The sequence below is a fragment of the Eurosta solidaginis genome, chromosome 3 (assembly GCF_040869045.1).
Source record: "Eurosta solidaginis isolate ZX-2024a chromosome 3, ASM4086904v1, whole genome shotgun sequence".
NCBI classification, from domain to species: domain Eukaryota; kingdom Metazoa; phylum Arthropoda; class Insecta; order Diptera; family Tephritidae; genus Eurosta; species Eurosta solidaginis.
This window is the reverse complement of record NC_090321.1, coordinates 41,410,741-41,423,318: the sequence shown is the minus strand read 5'-3', so window position 1 is coordinate 41,423,318 and position 12,578 is coordinate 41,410,741. Positions and strand designations below refer to the sequence as shown.

Genomic DNA, 12,578 nt, shown 5'->3' with positions numbered 1-12,578 from the left:
TTTTTCCTTTAACAATTTGAAAAAGTCCTAAAAAGGTCCAGAAAAAACCCAAAATAATCCCGAAAACAGTTCCGAAACAATAACGGCAGTTCCATAACAAATAGAAAACAATACGCATTTACTTCTCAAATAGTCCCCAAAATAATACCGAAATAGTATTTTCGAAATAGTTCAGAAATAATTCCAAAATCCAATCTGATTCCGAACAATGCGAAGTGGTTCCGAATTTTATACAGCATTATGCCAATGTCATTGCATAAACATCCCAAGCGAATACGAAAATAGTACGAAATTATTCCGAAATGATTGGGAACTGATCGTAACAAAATTCTGAACTTCAAATGATTCCGAATTAGTGCCAAAGTAGTGCCGAAATTGTCCGGTAAACAATAACAAAAAGTGCTAAAAAACCTAAAATAATCCTGAAAACAGTTCCAGAACTATACCGTTTACAGTTCCGAAAAAACCTTAAAGCAATCTGAAAAATATTTATCAAATAGTCTCCAAAGTGTTACCGAAATACTTGTTTTGCAATTATTCGAATATAATTCCTAAATATACAACAGTAAATTACCCCCGTAATAGTCGTGATTTATAGCCGAGATCAACCTGTAGATATCCAGACCGACACCAATGCGAACTGATTCCTAATTTATTACACAATGGAGTCTTTCCATTGCATAAAATATTCCGAACTAATGCTAAAACTGCACGAAATCATTCCCCAAACGTTGCTTTAGTACTCCTTACATCATACCGAAAAAATCTCCAAATATTTCATTGCACACTAAACGTAGTGTACAGTTTGGGTACAAGTCATAAACATATTCACAGTCCTAAACCAAATATAAAATTTAAGATCCGTGATTCCCATTAGGAATTTTCGGAGTAATTTTCTTAATGAAATTTTCAATATTTATTTTTTAGTTTTCTTTCGAGATGCAATCAAATGGCTTCAGCAAATCCTTTAAACTGTCGGGCAAATTGACAATTTTTTTTCTGAAGTGTAAGTTAACAGTACACTTACCACAGTGCCCTTTTGGCAATTATAAACAAATATTCCATTTCTCAAGCCACTGGCATTTCATTAAATAAATATTCCATTTCTCACGCATCGGTTTTCATGCTTATATTGTAAATATTAAATTAAGTTATAAATAAGAGCAATTGTGGAAAATAAAGTCAGTTTGGTTTCTGAGGTTGGTGTCAATGTTACATTCTGTAACTAACCATACAAAATTCTTGTTATTTTTTTTAAAAACACCTCCTAAAGTAGGAGGTCGATAATTGGAGCCCAACGTGGGGCACGCGTTGTAAAAATAAGTATCGTCACGGGACGAGAAAGAACAAAAAAACACAAAAGCAAAACAACAAACATTTTTTTAAAATAAGTATCGTCACGGGACGAGAAAGAACAAAAAAACACAAAAGTAAAACAACAAAAAATTTTTTTCAAAACTTTAACTAACTACCATTGTAAATTCATACAAGTGGCGAATGTTTGAAAAAAATAGTAAACAGCCTCAATCACCTGTTCGATTCCGATTCGATTACTTAAATCATTTAATGTGAAGTTGCGTGACAAGAAAAAAATCGAAAACACATACATTATTTAGAGAATGTCGTTAGAGAGAGTTCATTCAACGATAATTGAGATTGCGAGATGTATGAAACAGGAATATGATTTGATCAGTTTTTCTGAACCAGTATATAGAGCGGTTCATCAATATAATAAAACGATAACCTCCGTAATTGAAAATAAACCTTTTAAGGTTCTTTACAATAAGATTAAACATGATACTGTGCCACAAAAATTACTATTGGCGCAAGAAAAGATGTTAGATAGACAAAACAAAAACAGAGAAATGAAAACTTATTCATGTGGCGATGTTATATACGAGAAAATCATAGGAGACAGAAATAAATTAAGACCTAAGTATAGGAAACAGATAGTAAAGGAGGATTTAGGCAATAGAGTTAAAATTAATCAAAGAAACAGAATAGTGCACAAAGATAATATAAAATCTTAATTATACATTTTTTTTAGATGATAGCAGTAATAATTTGATCACTAATTGCTCTAGCGATATCAGACATAGTAGACTATACACGGGAGGATTATATACTAATAGAAGATGGTGATGTTGCCTTATACCGCAGCTTTGGAACAATTTTTCACATAACCAATTTAACTTATTTTGAAAATCTCTTAATGGCAGATAAAAAATTGTACAACGAAAAATTCGGATACAATAATTTACAGGAAACGTCTGAATTACCAGATATTAAGAATTCAGACTTAGAATTTGAAACAGGTTTAATAGAAACCTTATTGGGTCAACTACAAAGAAAGATTGGAAGAAATAAAAGGGGTCCTAATGAATTAGGGACAATATGGAAATGGATAGCGGGATCACCAGACCATGATGATTTGGTGTTAGTAAATAACAAATTGAACGAATTAACTGATAATAATAATAAACAGTACACTACAAACTCGGAAATTTTTAAAGAAATTTATAGATTAACCGAAACAATAAGAAGTTTAAATGGAAATGAATATGTTAAATTGCTTTTAAAACGAAGAAATGAATTTTTAATGTCGGAATTACAAAATCTCGTTAATACTATAGCAATGGCAAAAGTAGGAATTTTAAATCCAGCAATTTTACATTTTGATGAAATAAAAAATATAACCGAAAATGAGCACGGACGAATGTCTATATCAGATTTAATAGACGTATCTTCTTTTAAAGTATTGCAAAATGAAAATGTAATAGTTATTTACATAAAATATCAAAAAATTATATTTGATTGTAGATTGTTTGAAGTAAGGCCAATTGCCCAAATAGATGGTAAGCTATTAATTGCAAAAGAAATTGCATAATGTAACGACAAATACGTTAATGTTGAAAATTGTAAAAAAGAATTGATAAATACCAATTGTAAAATTAATAATACAAATAGTTGCTTCTCAGATATTTTAACTGGAAGTAAAGCTAAATGTAAAAAAATTAAAGAATAAAACAAGGTGCTATATTAGTTTCAGGGAAGCATATTATTGATAATCAGGAAGTAGATGGAATTTATTTAGTTACATTTGAAAACCAAACAAATATTGATAATGTTACAAATGGAAATATAGATTCAAAAATGAGGCAGTATGTCAGGAATAGTAAAGTAAGCAATTTTGAAATTGTAGATTACATTGAGCCAAAAGACTATAATTTGAAATTTAGAAACATTAATTTGATCAACTATGTAAGAAATGAAATACAATCACACCCTGTATATTGGATTGTTATTGTATTAACATGTATTATAATTATAATATATATATGTTTTAAGATCAAGATTGGTTGAGAGATGGAAAATAAATAGAGAGTCAATAAAACAAGAAGAAATTTTTAATGAATTAACCGTTAAAATTAATCAACTTACAAACAAAATTACAGAATAGGGGCGATTCTCTTAAAGAAAGGGGGGAGTTAACAGTACACTTCCCACAGTGCCCTTATGGCGATTATAAACAAATATTCCATTTTTCAAGCCACTGGCATTTCAGTAAGCAGACTAAACAAATATTATATTTCTCAAGCCACTGGCATTTCATTGAATAAATATTCCATTTCTCACGCATCGGTTTTCATTAGCAAATCCGATGCAATGCTTATATTGTAAATATTAAATTAAGTTATAAATAAGAGCAATTGTGGAAAATAAAGGCAGTTTGGTTTCTGAGTTTGGTGTCAATGTTACATTGTGTAACTAACCATACAAAATTCTTGTTATTTTTTTAAAAACACCTCCTAAAGTAGGAGGTCGATAATTTGTATGTTAGATTTTCTTCCACATAAAAAAACAAAAGGTCCCTATGAAAAAAAGATCTAAAACACCCTTCAGAAAAAAATTTACAAAATGAAACGAGACTTCCACATGGCACTTTGTCAGCCTCAAATGAAAATTCTAAATAAAAGTTTTAAAATTTTCTTGAATATTTAAAAAAAAGATTTACAAACACGTTATTGAAATTGGTTAATTAAAAAAAAAAGATATAATTTGCAACTAATTTTTAATACTATTATTTTATTTAAAGGTGTAAAGTACAAACTTTCTAAATATCGGAGTAAATTTGATTCCCTTAAAACTTTTGTAAAAAAAGACAAATTACAGTTTTTCGAAAACTTTTTTCAACAAAATAAAAAATGTACATTTTGTTTCAAGGTTTTTGAAAAAGATTTCGTACATTTAGTTTCTCTTTTCCTAATTCAGGGTTTAGAGTTTAATATTTTCGGTGTAAATTGGGTTTCAGACTAAAAAATTCGAACCTGTAGACCAACAAAGTTTAAACAAATTTTTCGGAGTAAGCAAATTTGACGAAAATTTTTCGGAGTAAATATATAACATAATCTTAAAATTCAATACAAATTGAAACTATCTAAAATTTTCGGAATAAAAATTTTCGGAGTAATAATATCTGCCTTTAAAATAACTAAATCAAATTTTTCGGGCATTTCTTTTTATCAAGTTATTTTTCCTAAAAAAAAAGTAGATTAATGGTCAATAATGACTAAATTTCACCCCAACTTACACGTTATAGATAAAAATTTTCAGAAATTTTTTTTTACCAGGTGGTTTTTTCTAAACTAAAAAGTAGATTCAATGGTCTATAATGACTAATTTTCACCTCAAATTACAATACTACAATACTACAAGACTTCACATTATTGCAATCGAACAATTCCAAACACAACTCAAATTAGGTTCATGGTACGCATAAACTGTTCCTCACTACCCACCTCCATGCCAAAATACCAGCCTAAAAGTATGCCTTAAATTAAAAAGACGCAAAGCAGGGCGTGTTTTTAATTAATATACAACAGTGCGTTTGCGGTCAACGCACCAAAAATTGCGTGCAGACAGACGCACTATTTCGGCGTAATTTTTAATAAAGTTAAAATTCAACAAGTAAGGGAGGTTAAGTTCGGGTGCAACCGAACATTACATACTCAGTTGAGAGCTATGGTGACAACATAAGGGAAAAAAACCATGTAAGAAAATGAACCTAGGGTAACCCTGGAATGTGTTTGTATGACATGTGTATCAAATGAAAGGTGTTAATGAGTATTTTAAAAGGGAGTGATCCTTAGTTCCATAGGTGGACGCCGTTTCGAGATATCGTCATAAAGGTGGACCAGGGGTTACTCTAGAATGCGTTTGTACAATATGGGTATCAAACAAAAGGTGTTAATGAGTATTTTAAGAGGGAGTGGGCCTTAGTTCTATAGGTGGTCGCCTTTTCGAGATATCGCCATAAAGGTGGACCAGGGGTGACTCTAGAATGCGTTTGTACAATATGGGTATCAAACGAAAGGTGTTAATGAGTATTTTAAAAGGGAGTGGGCCTTAGTTATATAGGTGGACGCCTTTTCGAGGTATCGCAATAAAGGTGGACCAGGGTTGACTCTAGACTTTGTTTGTACGATATTGGTATCAAATTAAAGGTATTAATGAGAGTTTTAAAATGGAGTGGTGGTAGTTGTATATGTGAAGGCGTTTTCCAGATATCGACCAAAATGTGGACCAGGGTGACCCAGAACATCATCTGTTGGATACCGCTAATTTATTTATATATGTAATACCTGCCAAGATTTCAATGGTTTTTTATTTCGCCCTGCAGAACTTTTTCATTTTCTTCTACTTAATATGGTAGGTGTCACAACCATTTTAAAAAATGTTTTCTAAAGTTATATTTTGCGTCAATAAACCAATCCAATTACCATGTGTCATCCCTTTTTTCGTATTTGGTATAGAATTATGGTATTTTTTCATTTTTCGTAATTTTCGATATCGAAAAAGTGGGCGTGGTCATAGTCAAATTTCGTTCATTTTTTATACCAAGATAAAGTGAGTTCAGATAAGTACGTGAACTAAGTTCAGTAAAGATATGTCGATTTTTGCTCAAATTATCGTGTTAACGGCCGAGCGGATGGACAGACGGACGACTGTGTATAAAAACTTGGCGTGGCCAACCGATTTCGCCCATTTTTACAGAAGCGTCATAAAATCTATGCCCCTACCAAATTTCAAAAGGATTGGTAAATTTTTCTTCGACTTATGGCATTAAAAGTATCCTAGACAAATTAAATGAAAAAGGGCGGAGCCACGCCCATTTTGAAATTTTCTTTTATTTTTGCATTTTGTTGCACCATTTCATTACTGGAGTTGAATGTTGACATAATTTACTTATATACTGTAAAGATATACAATTTTTTGTTAAAATTTTACTTTAAAAAATTTTTTTTTTTAAAGTGGGCGTGGTCCTTCTCCGATTTTGCGATAAGCGTACATATAGTAATAGGAGTAACGTTCCTGCCAAATTTCCTCATGATATCTTCAACGACTGCAAAATTACAGCTTGCAAAATTTTTAAATTACCTTCTTTTAAAAGTGGGCGGTGCCACGCCCATGTCCAAAATTTTACTAATTTTCTATTCTGCGTCATAAGTTCAACTCACCTACCAAGTTTCATCGCTTTATCTGTCTTTGGTAATGAATTATCGCACTTTTTCGGTTTTTCGATATCGAAAAATTGGGCGTGGTTATAGTCCGATATCGTTCATTTTAAATAGCGATCTGAGTGCTCAGGAACCTACATACCAAATTTCATCAAGATACGTTAAAATTTACTCAAGTTATCGTGTTCACGGACGGACGGACGGACGGACATGGCTCAATCAAATGTTTTTTCGATCCTGATGATTTTGATATATGGAAGTCTATATCTATCTCGATTCCTTTATACCTGTACATCCAACCGTTATCCAATCAAACTTAATATACTCTGTGAGCTCTGCTCAACTGAGTATAAAAAGCAATAGATGGAGGATGACAGCTAGACAGACTAAACAGTAAATAACTATGTACTCACAAGTAGGCGCACATGTTCTAAATTTATTTATGGTAAATACAATAAAGAAGCCCTAATGTGCCACCGAAGGCACACTGCCAAAATTGAGAGTAGAATGGCTCAGACGGGTGTTACGTTAAATATGCGGCATTAGAATCGTTAAGCATCAACAACAACAACACTACTACCAACGTGGTACAAAAACACGTACACAAATAAAAAGCGACCCAACACAAACACGTACACAAATAAAAAGCGACCCAATGACCGAACCTCCAGCACTGAGAATAGGAGCTTACTGAGTGGGTGGTGGGCGAACGTCTGTCGAGTCAATGGCGCGGTAAATGTACAGTGTACGCTGAGCAGCACCGGCACACATATTTGCCCTGGAAACCGAAATATATTGATGCTTGAAGGTTGAAGGCCACCAGACATCTCTGTCGTCACGGTTTGTTATGAGTTTTCATTTGTCTCCTTCATTTTTGTTTGTCTTTAATGTTTTTCCATCTATTTTATGTGCGCTACTGGTAAAATGTGCACATTGACATTTTACTGCTAAACAGTTACGGGCAGCCGCATACCTCTATAACAAAAAAAATAACAACAACGGCCGGTCATTACCATGGTGAACTTCTCATGCCCGTATAGCCTTAAGGACAATATTACAAAAGACATCATCGTCAGCGTCAGCCACATTTACATCATTAGTTATATATGCGACAGCAGCTTCACAATGAAGCTAAGGTCTAATACAAACACTTTAGGTGCTGTAGAATCAGTTAACAGTGGCGGGACGCCAATATTTAATGAGGGGACTAAAGTGTTCGAAAAGAGAAGCCAGTAGTGTATTGTGTTCCTTGGAATGATCATATTCAATCTTTCAAAATATAATCCACTTCGGGAGCCAAAAAAGATGCAACATCAAACGTAAAACAAGAACTCTTTCATATTCGTCTTGTGACAATAAAGATACTCCCCGAAGCGTTTGGCAAGATTTATCTTCGGGAGCCAAAAAGGGATACAACATGAAGCATGCATCAAGAACTCTTTCATCTTCTTCTTGCGACAATAAAGAAACTCCATGAAGCATTTGGCCAGCTTTATCTACGTTGGTAGAACTTTGTCGGATATTGCTCGAGTAGGCCCCGGAAAATAGCATATTTGGGTACTAGCCCGACCATTTCGGTAACGATTTTATATGACCACGTTGAATCTTTTAGGCAATCCAACTTCCTCTTCCGTGAGGAAAACGGAGTCGGCAGAGCCTCGCCTGGCAAATTATCAGAAGCAGCTAAAAATTGTGCTAGCAGCCACTTGCTAGAGTTGCGCTATACAACCCCTTAAATCCCCAATACATAGAACTCTGACTACATGCCGTACACTGCACTGTTCTACGTTCCTATTAAAGTATTTTTAATTTACCCACTTTTCAAAAACAAGCAGGACCCGGATGGTAGCGAAGGCGTGACAACAGTTCCTGTTGAATACCCAGAAACCTGGTCATCCCAACAGACATCTGATTGATGAGCCAACACCGCGCAGGGGCTTAAGGAGTCATCTCCGTAAGCATTATGAGGAAATACAGCACCTGAGAACTCAGCCGTATGAAGCAAGAAAACACAAGCATGTCCTCAGGAACTCCACAAACAGGAGTCGGACCTTTATGCTGGGAATTGCCGGTGAATCCAGTACTCAAAGAACAGTACCCAAAACTTGCGGAAGAGGAACGCATACTCCCCAGGGAAACGCGACTCACTCTAGCTTAATTTCGTCCTGGATACTGTAACAGGTTAAACTCTTACCTATCCAGAATCAACCCCGACATACAAAATGTATGCCCCACTTGCAATGTGTCCTACATGACACCATATATCTCTTTAATTGTGATGCGGAACCAACGCCTCTAACACCCCTCTCATTTTGGTCCACCCCTGTTGAAACAGCAAGTTTCCTTGGACTCCCGTTAGAGGATATTGGTGACAATTAGTGAGCGGTCGCACCTATTGGATGGGGCCAAGCTCTGCTACAACAACAACAACAAGGCGTGACAGCTGCAAAGAAAATGCCCAGAGAACACATCTCCTTAGAGAGAGAACGGGATACTGTCAATGCATAGCCAACCGTACTGGCATTAATGGCGCCAACACCTAACGCTTCTAAATGTACCGCAGTGTTGAATGGGCGAAATAATCATTCAAGTTTTAGATCGTAACTCCAATGGTCGAAAGAAGGAATGGTAGAAATTTGTGCAAACCCAGAACCAAAATGTCCATACCACTCGCAAAATAACCGAGCATTTTCCAGGCCAACCTACTACGAGGCTACACTAATGAGAGGATCATTATGCTTAGCGACAATCTGCCCGCACTCAAGGCAATATCATCAATAAAGATTAGATCATCAACAGTCCTTGAGTACGTGGAGAAATTGAATCGTTCATGGGCTAAAAATACCATTCGTTTGGCTCGGGTACCTGGCCACTAAGAGCTGAATGAAAACGAGCAAACGCACGGACTGGCCAGGAAGGCAGCAGCCCAAATTGCCCGAGCCGATTGTGGCGATAGGGTTTCATACAATAGGGGAAGAGTTCCGGCGGTGGGACGCCTGCCTCGCTGAAAAACACTGGCGCGAAAGGCGAATACAAAAAAAAGCGATGAAAAATCACTATTTTCCTCCCAAAAAGGGTGCTTTAGAATGAGGGCACAATATACCTTTAAGTCACAGTGAAAAGCTACAGAACAATCTTTCTGTCTAGCTTGAAAACTAATATACTATCTACCAGACTGCATACTCCATTGCCTTTCACCCCAGCGGGTTAAGGGGCTTAGAATATTATACGCGGCATGCATACCTGTAGTAAGAGATGGCTCAAATCCATAGGCGTGAAAGTTCGAGGGGTTAAATGAGTATCCTTCGCCAGCATCCTTTCTACTAAGCCGCTGGTTATTATGTATGTATGTATTGGTAATGTTACAAATACAAAAAACCTGAAAATTCGGTAAGCACACGAGAGTCCCTTTTTCCCATCGACTAACACTCAACTTTCACTTAGCTTATTGGTGTCAGTAAGCAATGGGCATGGATGGTGACGACGCTACAACGAAGCTATGAGCCGAACGAAGAACCTCAAATTGAGTAAGCCAGCTAAATAAAATGTGGTACCTCAACAAGAACAACTGATGCGTGGGAAACTCCATGTCTGGACCATTTAAACATGCAGACATGAATATATAAATATATGCCATATACTACTTATATATGAATGTAAGTATTATGTTGGCTTGCAAAAACAAATTTTATGTGGCTCCCTACAATGATTCGTGCACCGAAAATTTCCTCCCCGTAACACCCAAAAACGTGTCTCGAAAGATTCCTGTGTACATATTGACTTTGCTCCTCTCATCGCACCTTCACTGATTCTAGCACAACGGCTTCAAAGCTTTTACTTTTTAACCAGATTGTTCGTCTACTTGAAGCTTTCCAAGTGGCTGAGTATGCCCCGCCTAACGACCTTTGTAGCTATAATTTTCCAACAGTGTTTGTATTACTTTTTTGGTATCCGAAATGTAATAAAAACAAAACGAACAGAGGTGACTGTCTGCTTCAGAGTTTGTTTTTACAGCTGTTATTCTTATTTTTAGGGGCAAATAGTTAGTGAGTATACATATGTATGCTCTTAGGTACATGTAACGGTAAAGCAGACAAATAACGGTTTTAGAATGAAAATGGGATACAGTAGAGAATGACTTAGAGGGATGTGTTGGAGGACACCTCGCATAATAGTACAAGACTATACCAAACAGTTGAATCGTAGATAGATTTACAGACAGTTGAATTTAATGTAGGCAAATCAGCCAGCCATATGTTAATTGGAAATTATGTGTGTTTGATGTATGTTGTTAATGACTTTGTTAGACGATGTGTGTGTGTTTATAATGTTTACATCTCAATTTGTATAATTTCCAAGGACCACTGCGAAAGATCGTAAATGAAGTTGTCTAGGAAAATGTGTGTCATTTTTGTAGGTTTTTCAATATGACTTCATGGACTGAGAAGGGTTCACTATGCTCTATAAAGCATATAAACAAATTGCCTTAACTACATTTGACTTGATGGCAGGTTTTTGTACGTCATGCTGATTGAAGTTGATTTTTTATATTTCTATATTTTTTCTTTCGAAGGGATTCATATTCATGGTGAACTTACTGTTAACTTCGCATTTGTCATTTTTGGTTTCTTTTCACGATATAGACACACCCCGAAGGTTTTGGGGCGTGTTATCGATTTTGATGGTCCTTTGCGGCATATATATCTGGTACGTTCCGGTAACAAGCACTATCACGAACATCTCGGGAACGATTAATATGACCACATTAAACCTTCTAGGCCATCGCCCCCCAACCCAATTGGAATGGTGAAGCTATAAAATGCGCTGAGAACCCCTTGAAAGGGTTGAACTACACAACCTCTTGGATCATTTGGGTATTTTAGTCGCCGAATACGACAGGCATACCTGCCGCGAATATATTCTAAGCCCCCTGATTCGCTGGGGTTAAACTGAAATGCTACTTTTTTTTTTCCTTAATCGGTACCTACTCTTTTAAGTTTGTAGAACCACCTTCTTAAAGCCCCAGTTAAAATTGACATAGTCATAACCATATTTTTACTTATCCATATCAAATTGGCATCAGTTATTGGTGCCTTAACCTATAAATCGTGAAAATTTCATACAAATGAAGAAAACGCAAAAATTTACAAACATATACCACAAAAAATGAGTCTCTTAGTCAAAACGTATCCAAAACAATAAATAAAATCTACAAAAAGGTAATAAATTCTCCAACTGAAATATTTTTAGGTTATGGTTATGGCGAAAAACCAAAAACCAATTGGTTAGCTATGATGGTTATGGATTTAGCGTTATGGTATGGCGCCATTAATCGATTACATTGATTTCCATCAGGTTGGTTCGATAAGCTGTTTTATTTGGTTATGGTTAAGTCACCATTAACTGGCCCTTAATGAAGCAATGGACTTGCATATAAAAGCTGAACCAAATTTTCCAATTAATAAAAAGCTTGACTTAAATTGCACGTGATGTTAGGAAATGATATCAAAAGTGCATTTTAAAAATAAGGGTATTATCTCTGTCTAGAAACCATAGAAAACGTAGACACTTTTCCATTTTACTGTCAAAAATTTTCTACACACAACAAATTTTCTCCGGTTTCCAAAATTTTTATACTCGACCCCATGTATAATTGAATAGTAAATTTATAATTTTGACAAATATCTTGAAAACAGAAAATAAAACAAAAAAATACTAAGAATTTTTATACGCGGCAGCTTTTAAAAATGTTTCATTTCAGAAAATATGAATTTTATATTTCATCTTCGCCGCTAATTACATTTGTAAAAAATGTGGAAAATATTCTACTTTTTCCACGGATACTAGACTGAGAGACAGTGTTGCCAGGTGATGAAAAAAAGAAGCTAGATTGGCAAAAAACAAAGGTTAGAAAAGGCTAAATTTAGAAAAAAAAGAAGCTAAAAAAAAATCGTTTTAATATTTTAGTTTACACATTTGTAAATAAAAACTTATAAACATAACTTAAACATAACTTCTTGTTTCAAAACATATCAGGCACATTTTCCTTGACTAGCACAT

General features: G+C 35.0%; 1 protein-coding gene across 10 annotated transcripts in view; it reads right to left on the bottom strand.

Annotated features, from left to right (window-relative positions):
* LOC137243612 (ecdysone receptor-like) overlaps nt 1–12,578 on the bottom strand; it is a 641,164-nt gene that overhangs the window by 493,602 nt on the left and 134,984 nt on the right. The window lies entirely within an intron of this gene.